Source organism: Mixophyes fleayi, chromosome 7 (genome assembly GCF_038048845.1).
Source record: "Mixophyes fleayi isolate aMixFle1 chromosome 7, aMixFle1.hap1, whole genome shotgun sequence".
Lineage (NCBI taxonomy): Eukaryota > Metazoa > Chordata > Amphibia > Anura > Limnodynastidae > Mixophyes > Mixophyes fleayi.
In genome coordinates, this window is record NC_134408.1 from 105,915,175 (window position 1) to 105,931,331 (window position 16,157).

The 16,157-nt window shown below is 42.5% G+C and overlaps 1 long non-coding RNA gene across 1 annotated transcript; it reads right to left on the minus strand.

Annotated features, from left to right (window-relative positions):
* Positions 1 to 348: 348 nt before the first annotated feature.
* LOC142097021 (uncharacterized) lies at positions 349 to 998 on the minus strand. The gene is made up of 2 exons (XR_012678084.1): positions 854 to 998; positions 349 to 719 (listed from the first exon to the last, which is right to left on the minus strand). It is a non-coding gene; the product is annotated as an uncharacterized LOC142097021 (long non-coding RNA).
* Between the last annotated feature and the right edge of the window lie 15,159 nt (positions 999 to 16,157).

Below are 16,157 nucleotides of genomic sequence, written 5' to 3' on the forward strand. Positions count from 1 at the left end.
GGGACACCATCCAATAGGGTTATTATCCGAAACGGTACTAGACAAAGATGTCCGCTGTCGTCCATGGTCTTCACTGTGGTTATTGAACCCTTACCGGCAGTCATTAGATCTTCACAAGTTCCTCCGCTCTCTTTCAGTTTACAATCTGATCTGGCTTTGTGGCGCCCCTTTAAAATTTATTGGCCAGGCAGTATAATTATGTATTTTATGTATTCCTTATTTATCTTTAAACTTTAGACTTCTTGCCTTAAGGCTTTTAAATGTGTGTTTATTCTGCACCATTTGTGCAGCGTGCATGTAACATGTACATTAAACCCCTTAATACTTAAAAGATCACAGTAGACCAAATTCGGCTTATTTTTTTATTCCATGCTTCTTAATTGCACTTAGATTAGCCTTAATGCTAAATAACTTCGTGTCATGCTTCTTAATTGCACTTAGATTAACCTACATGCTAAATAACTTCGTGTCATGCTTCTTAATTGCACTTAAATTAGCCTTAATTCTTCTGCATGGGACCATTACCATTGTCAGCATGTCTAAACCTTGCACCTTGTCTAAACCTAACTTATTTGTTTTTCCTTTTCTTCTTTTTTTCTTTTTTTTTGTATTTTCTGAATGCTCTTTAGGGTGAATTGAGGTGACTCCGGCAGATGGAGAAGGTCACCGTCACCGTCACATCTTATGCCTCTAAAACGTCAGACGATTACGTCTGTAACCTGTAACAATGAAAAATAACAGCTTATTAAGTTAAAGATTCACTTTTTCATGGTAGACAGAATTTGTAGAGGAAATCTTGTACAACACTGGTCTAGACTGTAATTTATACATTAGCTGGAACATATATATTTACCTCTCCGTGTGCCTTTAGTAACGGTCACACGCTTCTTTTGCCTTGTGTACTGTCTCCTCTTCCGGGAAGTCACTGCCCGAGTTTTGGGCAGGTGGCCCTTCTTTTGTTTCCTTTGATAGCCCATTGTAGTGGCCAATTTGCCTTCAGCCAGGAGCAAATGACTTGTGGGCTCCCAGCCCCCACTTTTATACCCTGAGACTACTTATGATGTCATATGGGTGGGGTTTGGGTGTGGTCTGGCCAATTTTTGTGACATTGTCAATTTGTCGTGTGGGTGTGGCCAATTAACCAGTCATAAGGTTCACACTAAACATTAACATCTGAGTTCACAGCAACAATAAAACAGGTAACTGAAATATATGTTCCAGGAGAAGAAAGAAGCAAGCTTTATATTTGGTTTGTAAACACAATCACATATATTTGGAAACGGTGTGAAAAACAGCTCAAACAGACCTAAACGTAGTGGGAGGGTTATTAAATACAGCCAGGGTTTCCAGCTGTCAGTAAATTTATTGACACTAAAATAACTGAATTTGCTACCAGTCAATAACAAAAGTAAATGTCAGAAAAAAACAGACCATGAGATGAAAAGAAATTGATCACAATAATTTCTTACAGGTGATTATGCTTAATCATTAATCTTCTCTTAATCCAGAAAACCATATCCATATGTATTGATAATGGAAGCACTCTTTTTGTATATGACATAACACAAATCAAAGTAAAAACATATTATTTATTACCTGATGAGGCATGTAGAGTAAGTTCTCCTCTGTGAAGTGAGGTGGTAAGATGCCAGCGACTTGCCTCCACAGCCTGCGGGTTCGCTGAGTAACCATCACTGGGTATAGGATTCCCACTACCCTCTTTATTGAAGCACCCAATGCTACATTGGACATTGAGCTGGACAACATCAAATGTCTTCTCAAAAACATTGAACAGATATGAGATAAATGGGATGAGATCATCATAGATTTACCCACCAGTCGTCACCTACCCACTCAATCCGATGCCGAAAAAGCACTTTAGAGTCAACGATTTCTATGTAGCTGTAGACTCCATTCTCTCTGGTTTTCATCGTCCATTTACTTCATTGGAAGTCATTTGTGATTTGCAGAGCCGTAACTAGGGTGGTATGGGTGGTGCCGTCGCCCAGGGCGCAAGCCCAAGGGGGCGCAGCAGCCGCCCGCTACCTACCTCTGTGCCCTGGCTCAATCACACACAGCTTCCCCCACCAAAAGAAAACAAAAGAGTGTTCCAATTGTCTATTGTTAATTTGTCTTTCAAGAGTGATTTTTTTCTATTTCTCTATCCCACCCCTCTGATCACTAAGTCTATACTCCTTTTGTGTCCCCTTTATCTGTGAGAAGAAAAATAAGATAGTTATCTTAAAACCGCAAACAAAACAAACATTTCCATTCTTTATCATCGGCCAGCGATTAGGAAAACACGCATTTGACAACATAAAACAAACGAACAAAATCAATAAAGATTACCTTTTTTAAAAAATTCAGTTTCTTTCTACACTTTGCACATTAATAATCACCACAGTTTTAACCTTTACCTTGTCTAGTTGTAGGATTGCAGGTCTAACCTGTACCCTAGAGTTTTCTATAACTCTCCCCCAAAGTATTAGTTGTTACCGAGTGTGCAATCAATTGTAGGGGAACCTCTGAGAGAAGTGTACGCCTCTTTTGTGGATGTCTATGTGATTTCCAACCCAGGTATCCGTTCTTCTCTCTACACAGTTCCTACTCATGTGTCCCTTCTTATGGCAGTAGAAACACGTCCCTGTCATGTCTGCACACTGTTTTGCTAGGTGTCCTATTTTATTGCATTTAATACACTTCCTCAACTCATGTTGTTTCTCTTCTTTTTTACAATCTCTTGTGAAATGGCTTTCTTCGTTACACTTAAAACACCTGATTTTTCTATGTTTCTTATTATGTGGGTTGTATGCTGGTGGTCGGGTTTGCAGACCCTCTAATGCTGGGATACTTACCATCATTACCCTATCACTTAGTGTCTCTTTCTGTTTATTCATACTTCTATCATGTTCTATAGCTGACTCCCTGAGAGCACTTACAGTGATTCCTTTCCAGTTTGGTAATGAAGTTTGCACCCTTCTTTTCAAGTTTTCCCTGAGGCCATCCATTAGAACTTTAACAGCAACCTCTCTGTAGTGTACATTATCTTTTATGTCTGGTACCCCAGTATATTTGCCCATTTCTATTAGAGCTCTGCAAAAATAGTCTGTTGCATTTTCACTATCTTTTTGCTGGATAGTAAAAATTTAACTCCAGTCCACTATCACTGGGAAATATATGGCCAACCGTGTGATTATTTGTCTAATATTGTCCTGATTATCATCCTTGGTTAAGGATTCATCCTCTTCCAACATACAATCCTTAATGAACTTTTGTATATCAGTATTGAGAGGAAGACAGGTCTTCAATAATACTCGCCAATCATTATTAGTTGGCTCATACATATTACCATAATATCTAATAAACTGCTGACATTTGGTCAAATCTTTCCTAGGATCAGGGAAATCAGACAAAATTGAAAATGTTTCAGACCTAGTGCATGTATCATGCTTTGCTACATGTTTTAAGGGAACGTCACCATCTCTGTCCGCTTTCCCATTGGGAACTGTTGTAGTGCAGACAGGATGTAAGTCTACCAAATGACTATGTTCTGAACTAGTTGCTGAAATTGCTGCTGCAGTACAATGGATGTCTCCCCCTGTGTTAACCTTTTCATTATTCTCACCACTTTCAGCCGCTGCCCCTGCTGGTGGGACCGTCCCTCTTCTTTGTCCTGAAACATTACTTTTAACAATACTTAAAACAACATACAAGTTACTAGTTACAGTTTTTACATTTTTGGTATTGGCTGTACTTCCCGCTCCGACCGAATTTGTCGGGGGCGTGTTTGCGCTCAGTTCGCCACGCTTTGCAACACACAGTTCCGGAATGCTTGTTTCCGGTACGCTTACTTCCGCTGAACACGCGTTTTTCGCTACACTCACTTCCGCTGTGCGTTCTCTGCTCTGCCACGTGTTACCTTCCATTTGCCACGATTTTAAACAATGATTATGTGCATTTCTCACTTTCGTTGACTTAATCAACCATACTTTATCTTTTACGGTATTTAGTACCTCTGCATTAAAACTCCCTATTGTTGGAAAAGGCTTATCACAATCTTTGGTCATTTCGACCCACGTGTCACAATACACGTATTCACCATATTTTTCACATATGAGAAATCTCGCTGACTCAATAAGACCTTCCTTAGGCAGTACAATGGCCATCTCTAGCGTATGCTTAGCACCCATGTTGAACAATATACCTTTTACCCGGAACACAGACACACCGCAATGCTCTGTTCCTTCCGGCTAACAATACCCTTTTATGTGGAATACAGACACACCGCAATGCTCTGTTCTTTCCACCCAACAATTTCAACTATGTTGCTACAATCACCGCTAGAGATCTGTAATGCTCGGTGAACGTATTTCCTTTAGCCGCGTTCTCGCTTTTCTCGCACCAGGCGAGGATCTCTAATACAGAAATATCACTGTGGGCCCCAAGGGCTATCAGCTCCTCGATACCCTGGCTCAACCACAAAAATCTGCTGAGTTTATTATCGCTGGTAGCGCAAGTTGATACAATCAACCTACCTTTCCAGTATAATTCCTCCTAGCTGCTTCACCAATTCGCACTAACGGTGTGGTTAGATCGCACTGCCTACCAATACTAATTATTAGCAAACCTTGCGATCTATTGGTAGCGCTTTGCGAAAACCCGGTTTTCGCATTCGGTATACCTGCCCTGTATACCGTCCTTCAGTTGGGCAATCCGCCTCGTCAGACAGCAACTGAGAACAATGAATAATAACAGTGTATCTACGTTACAAAATCACACACTATACACCTTTTCTGCGCAGAAAATTGAAAGTTCCCAACAACAGTAATAATGTCTCAGAGGTTTTCACAAGTAATTATACTATGCACATATAATAACTATCAAGACGATTGTTTAACCACGTGGCAAATCTACCGGAAGTTCGCGTACGCACAGCAGGAAATACACATACGCTCAGCAATGCAATACACTTTAAAACGTAAAACGACAATAAAAAGAAACATTTTTCTTTCTTGTCCCTAGATTCTAATTAGCGTTCCTTCAGTCTATGCAACAACGGACATTCGGTCTCTCAACACAAAGTGAACCACAGGTCTTAAACACATTACGTTCTTTCCTGCTATGCGACGCGTCCGTCAATCCACCCTTTGTTGAGGAACCGAATAACGTAAGCGTTGCATACCTGCCGATAACGTAACTCCTAAACTCACGAGCCCCCAATTATTAAAGTAATTCTATTATTTTAATATAAGCATTGCCCAATCAATTGTATGTGTTTCCAAAGCACATGGTGGTTTATTTTAGCAGATGTAAATAGTCAACAATTCAATACATTATTATATTATAATAAAGTACAGTACAGCACAGCCAATACCAAAAGTTACATACATACATACCGCTGCAATCGCTGCGCTTCCATGGGTCCCAATGGAACAGTGTATCTGTTAGATAACTGTGGTCAGAGTAGACTGACCCTGGTGGGGGATGCAGCTATTATATATACAGTCAGTGTTTCATTGTGAACAATAGAGATGAAGTAGCTAGCTTCTATAGGTCCAGGCACAGGGTGGCTCCAGGGTAAACAGTTCATAGGCTGATTCAATCTAAGGAATCCAAAGGAGGGGGTCGTCTCTCCAGGGGGTCTGCTCCTTTCATAGCCAGCATCATACAAAAGGTTTATTCCCTAATATCAATAACTAAAGTAAGCAGTGTTCGATCTCTTCGCCGACTGCACCGGACAGCTGCTGATGATTAGGGCTTCAATATGATATCAGGCATGATACCTTTCCTATAACCTAAACCTTTAATAACACTAAAATGTACATATAATCATATTATATAAACTAATAATAAACCAAATGCTATCTGCTCATAAATTACAGTGTAACGGAACCAATATGAATTGTATAAATAACTAAATGTTGTAATGCGAGTGTGTGCGTGCGTATTTTACCGTGCGATCGGATCACGCCACGTGGCGTACGCTTCGCAATACGCACGGCAAACCAATATTAAACCACTATACTTTCGTTCATCCAATTATACGACTTCAACACCAAATTTTTAAAAATACAATCAAGTCCATAAATATTGGGACATCGACACAATTCTCATATTTTAGGCTCTATACACCACCACAATGGATTTGAAATGAAACTAAAAAGATGTGCTTTAACTGCAGACTTCCGGCTTTAATTTGAGGGTATTTACATCCAAATCAGGTGAATGGTGTAGGAATTACAACAGTTTCTATATGTGCCTCACACTTATTAAGGGACCAAAAGTAATGGGACAATCGACTCAAAACCTATTTCATGGACATGTGTGGGCTATTCCTTCGTTATTTCATCATCAAATAAGCAGGTAAAAGGTCTGGAGTTGATTCTAGGTGTGATATTTGCATTTGGAATCTGTTGCTGTCGACTCTCAATATGAGATCCAAAGAGCTGTCACTATCAGTGAAGCAAGCCATCATTAGGCTGAAAAATTAAAACAAACCCATCAGAGAGATAGCAAAAACATTAGGCGTGGCCAAATCAACTGTTTGGAACATTCTTAAAAAGAAAAAACGCACCTCAGAGCTCAAAAACACGAAGACCACGGAAAACAACTGTGGTGGATGACAGAAGAATTTTTTCCCTGGTGAAGAAAAACCCCTTCACAACAGTTGGCCAAATCAAGAACACTCTCCTGGAGGTAGGTGTATATGTGTCAAAGTCAACAATCAAGAGAAGACTTCACAAGAGTGAATATAGAGGATTCACCACAAGGTGTAAACCATTTGTGAACCACAAAAACAGGAAGACCAGGGGGTAAATGCATGAAGCTCCGGGTTCTTCAACACCCGCAAGTTCGGCGTCTTCACCGCTTAAATTTAAAGTGGCGCTGCCTTGTAAAGGGAAGTTTCCCTTTACAAGGCAGCTCCGCTTTAAATTTAAGAGCTGAAGACGCCGAACTCACAGGTGTTGAAGAACCCGGAGCTTCATACATTTACCCCCAGATTAGAGTTTGGCAAACAACATCTAAAAAAGCCCTTACAGTTCTGGAACAACATCCTATAGACAGATGAGACAAATATCAACTTGTTCCAGAGTGATGGGAGGAGAAGAGTATGGAGAAGGAAAGGAACTGCTGATGATCCAAAACATACCACCTCATAAGTGAAGCATGGTGGTGGTAGTGACATGGCGTGGGCATGTATGGAACAAATACAATGGAACTGGTTACCTTGTATTTATTGATGATGTGACTGCTGACAAAAGCAGCAGGATGAATTCTGAAGTGTTTCGGGCAATATTATCTGCTCATATTAAGTCCAATGCTTCAGAACTTATTGGACGGCGCTTCACCATGCAGATGGACAATGACCCGAAGGATACTGAAAATGCAACCAAAGAGTTTTTTAAGGCTAACAAGTGAAATGTTATGCAATGGCCATGTCAATCACCTAACCTTAGGGCCGTAACTAGGGCTGTGCCACAGGGGCGACCGCCCAGGGCGCAATGCTGAAGGGGGGCGCAATTTAGGAAAATTTTAGGTTCATTTGGTTAAAATTGAGGGCTATGGGGGCAGCATTTGTCTTTCTTGCCCCAGGCGCTAGAATTCTAAGTTATGGCTCTGGACCCGCATCTGTTATCTACCTGGCCGGCATTGTTGATTACCATTATCAGCTCCATCATCTGTGACAAGCCGTGCCAATAGTGACTGAATATGTTGGGACTTTGTTGATTCCTGTGCCTCAATTCTACTTTAAATAGAGACTCTGGTTATTGCATATGCAGCTTGTATTAATGAATGTTGCTGACAGTTACTATTGTCGTATGTCTTCGTGATCATCATCTGCAAATCACTCAAGTCTTCATAGAACCCTTGTATTAATGTTTTACAATAAAATGGTAATATTTGTTACCACCATTTGATGGCCGAATTGGATCATTCTCCTGCTATGTAACGTGTTCTCAAGCTGTCACATGTTTTCTCTCACAGAGTGTCAAGTAGCAATTTTTTTAAAGCGTCCTTAGAGAACCAGGCTTAGAAAAGGTGCTGAAAAGCCAGATGAGTGAAGAAAGTTATTATGGGATCAGGATATATGCGTTTCTGACGAGACTCGTGTAATGTGCGTATTGTCGCTAACCAATAACGATTGTCGAACCTCGATTTGTGTTTCCAACGCACAAAGATTTATTCGCAATAAGTGGAAAAAATATGCTCAAGCGATGTAATAGTAAATACAGCCGTTACTTAACGCAGGCGCTCTGGATCCAGTGCAGTCATTCAATCCTGAAGTCTGGGGACAAGAAGTCTGCACTCTGCATCACAAGCTGCTGCTTATATACACAATCAAGTACAGTAATACAATGAAGATGGTATGGCTTGCATCTATTGGTCCGGGTCTCAGGAATGTCCAAGGGGTCGTCAATCATTGGCTGGTTCATCCTAAGGAATCCAAAGGAGGGGGTCATCTCTGCAGGGGGTATGCTCTGCTCTTCCCGCCAGAATTCCTTAGTCTTAAGTAGTTCATAATTCCCTATCATTCATAACTTGCGTATGCACTCTGCGATTCCCTCGCAGAGCGCACCAAACAGTAGGATATGTAACAAGGTTCATTATGATACCACTCATGATGTTATTCCTTTAACCCGTTCTGTGTATTTCACTAATATGCATGTAACTCTGATATAACATATAAATACTACTATATTTCGACATAACTGACTATGTGTTGCAACTACCAATAATGTGTACTATTTTATAAGTATGCGTGTTTGTGCGAATGTATGGTAAAAGACCAATTACTGTTGCTGCCACGTGTAGTGGATGAGTACGCCCTTTCACGCCGTAGCGTGCCCTTGTACGTCATAGCGTACCGTACGCATCTTTTCAGACAAAGACAACCAAGTTTGCTAGACTTTAATTGAAATGACTTTATCCAATTTGCTGACTTCGACAGTTCCACCCTTTGATAGTGTAATAAACTATCACCCAATCACCGTTTCAAGTTCAGGATTATACAATACTTCTTCACAGACCATGATCTCGGTATCTGGTACCACCCTTTCAGTCTCTTTACTCTTATGAGACCGTTTTCCACACTTCAACACAGTAGGAACACATTTGACAACTAAACCAATTGCTAAGATGACACCCAGTATAAGGAGAAGGAGCTTACCTACACTCGCAATCATTTCCTGTACCCACTCCCCCAGACCGGAGAACCATTTTGCTGGGTTCAACCACGAGAACCAACCCGCCACCTTTTCCCCGACCTCATATAACGAAGAATTATGGCTCTTTCGAAATTCCCATTTCAGCTGCAAAATTTCATCCATCTTCCGGTCTATAACCTCTTTAGGGTCTTCCGTATTATTAGTAATGTACGTGCAACATTTGACACCGAACTGGGTGGCCAGTGTCACACAGTACCCACCAGTAATAGAAGTGAGATAATTTAGTACCAGTCTATGTTGCACCAACTCCTTCTTGTACGCTTGTAGCTCCCTTCCAGTATACCTGAAAGTGTCATCATACATCTCGGTGATATTATCTATTAATTTAGCTAGGTCTTGGATATACTTAAAGTTTAATGTTCCCCGAGCGGTCCTGGTGAGATCTAGAGCAACCATAACTTGGAAACCAGCAGTTTCACTAATCAATTTTGTAGCTATGGGTTCCTCACCAGGAATCATATTTCTCTTGCCACGGTGTTCATACTGTGTGTGTATGTATGGTGGTGATGTAGTCTTGTGAATATCTACCATTTCTTCATGAGTAATAGTCATGATTTCAGGAACCAGTTTAGCTAAGAAACACAAGCCCTTGGAACTCGGAGTCACCCAGGAATAAGCTTTCCTCCCACAAACAAAATACACATCATCAGGGAGAACATAAGGAACAGTATGCCCATGAATTATATCACACAGAGTTTTGATAAAACTACCCATGCCTAGTGTCTCCATCTGCTCTAGACACGTGTCGGCATTAATGATATTTTCACATTTATCTGTAGAGACTTTTCCAATAGATACCTTCTTATGTTTGGTTATGCGCCCTAACTTGTGACTTCCATCAGCATTCCTGCCTAGTAGTGACCTTGTGAGTCTCTCTCTAAAATGAGTGTGGCGAGCCATTGTCTGATCTGATAGGTCAGCCTCCCAATTCTCCAGGCGCTTTGCATGAGATATGTTTAGGCACAGCAAAGATCTGCCTATGGAGTATTGTCGAAGCGTCAGACTAGGGGACCTAGTGTTATTGTACCTCCCTTCTATGGGCCTCCCACCCCTTAATTCGAGTACTTCGGATATGTTTAGCGGGAATGGCACTAGTCCTATGTTATGCTGCCCTTGAGGCACGTGAGAGCACACCCAACACTCAGTTTGGTTTAGCACCTTACCCACCAGGGAGTGATAATCCTCCAATGGATGCCCGCCTATATTCAGAGTACTGGGGGACTGGCATCGTTGGATGCATCTCTCGTCAACTAGGGAGTTGCAGAACTTGCAGATACAATACTCATCAGACAATAGCCCCTCACACTGCCTCCGAGTTCCTGAGCTAGCAGACCTTTTCATAACCCCTGGACCAAGTTTGATAATGGGCTGCTCAGGATATCCTATTAACTTTTCTTCGGCCTCCATTTCATCCGTATCACTCCCAGAACTCTCCTCCATCCTCCATTCTCCTTCACAAAAATAGAATGTCCTAGAAAAAGTAAAAACAAGGAAAATCCTGGAACAAAAGAAAAACAAAAACCGCCACTCCATCGCTGGAAAGATAGTTCTGAGGCAACGTCTCTGGTTCAGGTGTCTTAACTGCAGGCTTTAGGTCTCCCGGAACAGGCTCACAAGTGACAGCTCTATGTCGTCGGTCTGAGTCTTGTCTTGCACTTTCTCCGGATTATGGACTCTCCTGCAGTGGGTGGAATGGACCCAAGTGTCTCTCTCTGCAACCTTCAGTGATGTAGTACTGGTCAGCAGCACTTGGTACGGGCCTTCCCAACGGTCTGTTAAACAACCTGAACGTAAGAAATTGCGGATCATAACATAGTCTCCAGGTTCAACATCATGACAGTTCGTTTCTGGCATACCAGGTGACAGCATTTTTAGTTTTTGTTGTTGTTGTTTCAGCTGTCTACTCATTCTTATAAGATATTGTACAGTCACTTCATTATTACACTTTAAGTCGTCTTGTGGACTCACGATCAAATGAGGTTGTCGTCCGAACAGTATCTCAAAGGGGGACAGATTAAGAGGAGGTCTAGGAGTGGTTCGAATGCTGTGGAGGACCAACGGCAAAGCCTCAGGCCATGCCAACCCAGTTTCAGCCATTATCTTACCTAGTTTGTTCTTGATAGTACCGTTTACTCTCTCCACCTTACCACTGGCTTGTGGTCGGTAAGGGGTGTGAAGTCTGCTACTGATTCCCATGAGTTTACACATATTTTGGAAGACATCACCAGTAAAATGGGTACCCCTATCACTTTCAATGATTCTAGGGATACCGAACCTACACACAAAGTCTTGTACAATTTTCTTTGCAGTGAACACAGCAGTATTAGTGGCTGCCGGATATGCTTCTACCCAACCGGAAAACACATCAATACACACTAACACATACTTCAGATTCCTGCACGGTGGTAGTTGGATATAGTCAATTTGTATTACCTGCAAAGGTCCGTCTGTAGGAGGGATGTGGGATGGCTCAGTTGGAATAGTTTTCCCAACATTTTTCCTCAAACAAGTAAGACATGACATTGCTTTCTTACCAGCTTGAGAGGAAAATCCGGGAGCACACCAGTATGCTCTCACCAGTTTGCACATACCTTCTTTACCCAGGTGAGTCAGGCCGTGTGCTGCTTCAGCCAGGCTTGGATAGTATGTTCGGGGAGCTACAGGCTTACCTTGTCCATCCCTCCAGAGTCCTGAGGACTCTTGACCACATCCCTTCACCTTCCAGACCGCCTTCTCCTGCAGGGAACACAAATCTTGCATTTCAATTAATTTCTGCGTGTCTAATGTCTGAAAAACCATCATAGTCTTGGTCGATACAGTCATAGGTTGCCCTGCTGCCCATTTAGCAGCTTCGTCTGCCCTGTTGTTGCCCAATGACACTGGGTCTTCTTCAAAGGTATGGGCTTTGCACTTTATGATGGCTACTGTTCTGGGTAACTGTATCGCTGTCAGAAGTCCTTTTATGTGTTGTGAGTGTGCCACTGGTGTACCTGCTGCTGTCGTAAAGTTTCTAAGATGCCAAAGGGCCCCAAAATCATGCACTACCCCGAAGGCGTACCTAGAGTCAGTATATATGTTGGCTGATTTACCCTCTGCCAATTCACACGCTCTCCTTAGTGCTACTAGTTCCGCCACCTGGGCTGAGTGAGGTGGACCAAGGGGTTCAGCTTCTACCACATCCTGATCGTCTACAACAGCGTAACCAGTACATAGCTCTCCTGTCTCTGTCTGTCTATGGCAACTTCCGTCTGTATAAAACGTAAAATCTACATTTTCTAAGGGGGTGTCACATATGTCGAGCCTTGCAGTAAAGGTCTGATTCAGGTGTTCCATACAGTCATGCGTGTCAGTATTCTTGCCTAACTCATCATCAACCAGGGTCTCCTCACCTCCCACCCTTTGTGTCTCTTGAGACACATACGGAAGGTATGTAGCTGGATTTAGGGTGCTACATCGTTTGATGGTGATGTTTGAGGGTGCCATCAGGGCTAGTTCCCACTTTGTGAATCTAGCTGAAGAAACATGTCTGGTTTGGGCTGAATTTAACAGAGCTGATACAGCATGGGGTGTATAGATGGTTGAATTATGTCCTAATACTACATCCTCGCTCTTACTTACTAGAAGGGCCGTTGCTGCTACACTTCTGAGACATGTTGGGAGTGACCTTGCCACATTGTCTAATTGTGCACTGTAGTATGCTACCGGTCTGCTAGCGTCACCATGTTTCTGTGTGAGGACACCTGCTGCACAGCCATCAGCTTCTGTACAAAATAGCTCAAAAGGCTTTTCATAATCAGGTATTCCCAATGCAGGTGCTCTTGTCAGACTATCTTTAAGATTAAAGAACGCTTGCTCCGACTCTTCTGTGTGTATGACACGTTCTGGTTTTGAGGAAGAGACTAGCTCCTGCAATGGTAATGCCAGAATAGAAAAACCTGGGATCCAGGACCTACAGTATCCACACATCCCCAAGAAAATACGAATCTGCTTCTGGCTCTGCGGCAGGGTCATGTGTTGTATGGCCTCAATTCTGTCGGTTGTCAGGTGTCTTAGCCCCTTAGTGAGGCAGTGTCCTAAGTATTTGACCTTAGTCTGACATGGCTGTAATTTATCCTTTGCCACCTTGTGCCCTGTTTGTGAAAGATGAAGCAACAACAATTTAGTATCATGTAAACATGACATAAAAGAATCAGAGCACAACAACAAATCGTCCACATATTGAATTAGAACAGACCCATTGTGGGGTTGAAAGGATTGCAAACAGTCATGTAAGGCTTGGGAGAAAATACTGGGGCTGTCAATGAACCCCTGGGGTAGTCTGGTCCATGTGTATTGCACTCCCCTGTAGGAGAATGCAAAAAGGTATTGGCAGTCAGGGTGAAGAGGGACTGAAAAGAAAGCAGAACATAGATCAATGACAGTAAAATGACTGGCAGACGGTGGAATCTGCATGAGGATGACAGCTGGATTCGGCACTACGGGGAATTGGCTCTCAACAACTTTGTTAATTCCCCTTAAGTCCTGGACTAATCTATAGCCCCTCCCCCCACTCTTCTTCACAGGGAAAATGGGACTATTTGCTGTACTGGCTGTACGAATTAAAATCCCTTGTTGTAACAGCCTCTCAATAACAGGATATACCCCTAGTTCCACATCCGGTTTTAATGGATACTGTGGGATTTTTGGAGCTATCCTATCACTTTTTAGATTGACCATGACAGGGGCTACGTTTGCCATCAGTCCAGTGTCCTGTCCATCTCTGGTCCATAGGGAACCTGGTATTTCCAGCAACATCCCCTTTACTTGAGATGGACTTTGTTCTATAACAGGAGAGTGTAACATTAACCTTGGAGGGGTGTCCAATATGTCCTGTACCTCATGTGCAACCTTCTCGGGTATATCTAGGAACACACCATCTGAAGTACAGTATATGACACATCCCATTTTACATAACAAGTCTCTCCCTAGCAAGTTAGTAGGAGCCGCTGCAGCCAAGAGAAACGAATGCTTAGTATGCAGAGGCCCGATAGTAACTTCGGCGGGTTTAGTTAGAGGATAATGTAACACTTTTCCCGTCACCCCCATAGCTGGAATAGTTTTGCTGGTCACCTGTAGATTGAAAGGAGAGGTTATCACAGATCGGGCCGCCCCTGTATCTACAAGAAAAGTTTGTTTCCTGCCAGCTATGTCAACTATCATTGTTGGTTCTTCACTCTGACTCTCAGTTAACCTCACTGGCTGTAGACTACAGGTATGACCTGACCCCTAGCGCTGACTATTGATTTCCCGCGCAGCATTTGCTGCCGTAATATGCGCGGGTAGATGTGAGTCTTCTAGTCTATGTGAATCCTTTCTTGGAGGATATCTATGTGACCCACCCCTATGTGTATTGAGTCTTTCTTTATTACAATCTCTCCTGTAATGTCCTTCCTCGTTACAGTTGAAACACCTGATCACTTTAGGTTTCCTGTTATATGGGTTGTATGCTGGTGGTCGTGTATGCACCCCTTCTAGAGCCTGTATACTTACCGTCATTAACCTATCACTTTTCTCTTCCCTTTTTCTAAAAAGGTTCTTGTCATGCTCCACAGCAGACTCCCTAAGGAAGTCTACCGTGACGCCTCTCCAATTAGGTAATGTGGTTTGTACTCTCGTCTTTAAATTTTCCCTAAGGCCATCCATCAGTACCCCTACAGCTACCTCTCTGTGATGTGGGTCCTCACTTATGTTGGATATCCCAGTAAATCGTGCAATCGCTGTTATAGCTCTAGCAAAGTAATCTGAGGCAGTTTCACTATCCTTTTGTTTAATGGTGAAAATCTTACTCCAATTTACTACTACTGGAAAACAGATGGCTAAGTGTTTGACAATTTGTTCTATATTCCGTTGGTTAATCTCATCAGTCAGGGTGTCATCTTCCTCCAACAAACAATCTCCAATAAATTTTTGTATGTTAGTATTGGGAGGAAGACACGCCCTCAACACTACCCGCCAATCCTTACTGGTTGGTTCATGAGCATTCCCTAAGTCTTTAACAAATTTCTGACATTTAGCTAACTCTTTTCTAGGATCTGGGAATTCAGTCATAATGGAACGTAATTCTGATCTAGTCCAGGGACAATGCATTGTAACATTTCTTAAAGGAACTACACCATCCTTATCCGGTTTCCCATTGGGAACTGATATTGTGCGGACCGGGAACACACCCTCTGGTACACTAACTTCAGGGGACGCTACAGGATTTACAGGCCCTAGATTTAGAACACTTTCACTCCTAGTGATCACGCTACTCTCACCTATCTCAGCCATTTTCTCATACTTGCGCTGAGCCTCTAGTACATTAACAGCATGGGCAATGGCCGAAATCACAGTGGGTTCATCTTCGTTTTCAGATACACTTGATTGAAACTGATTTAAAACAGGGTACAACTTAGTAATTTTTCTATTTTCAGTTTTAACAACGGCTGTACTTACCCCTCCCGCCACATAGGGTGGCGGGGGCGCGCTTGCGCTGAGTTCGCCACGCTTCTCAATGGTTACATCCGCCTTGCGCGCGCTTTTCGCCACGCCTATTTCCGGTTTGCATTCGCTGCTCTGCAACGTGTTACCTTCCATTTGCCACAATTTTAAACAATCATTATGTCTATTTCTCTTTTTCGTTGACTTGATCAACCATATTCTATCTTTTACAGTATTCAGTACCTCTGCATTAAAACTCCCTATTGTTGGGAAAGGCCTATCACAAGCTTTGGTCATCCCGACCCACGTGTCACAATACACAGTTGCATATGCACCATACTTCTTACACATGAGAAACCTCGCTGAACCAATAGGGCCTTCCTTAGGCAGTACACTGACCATCTCTAGCGTATGCTTAGCACCCATGTTGAACAATATACCTTCTACCCGGAACACAGACACACCGCAATG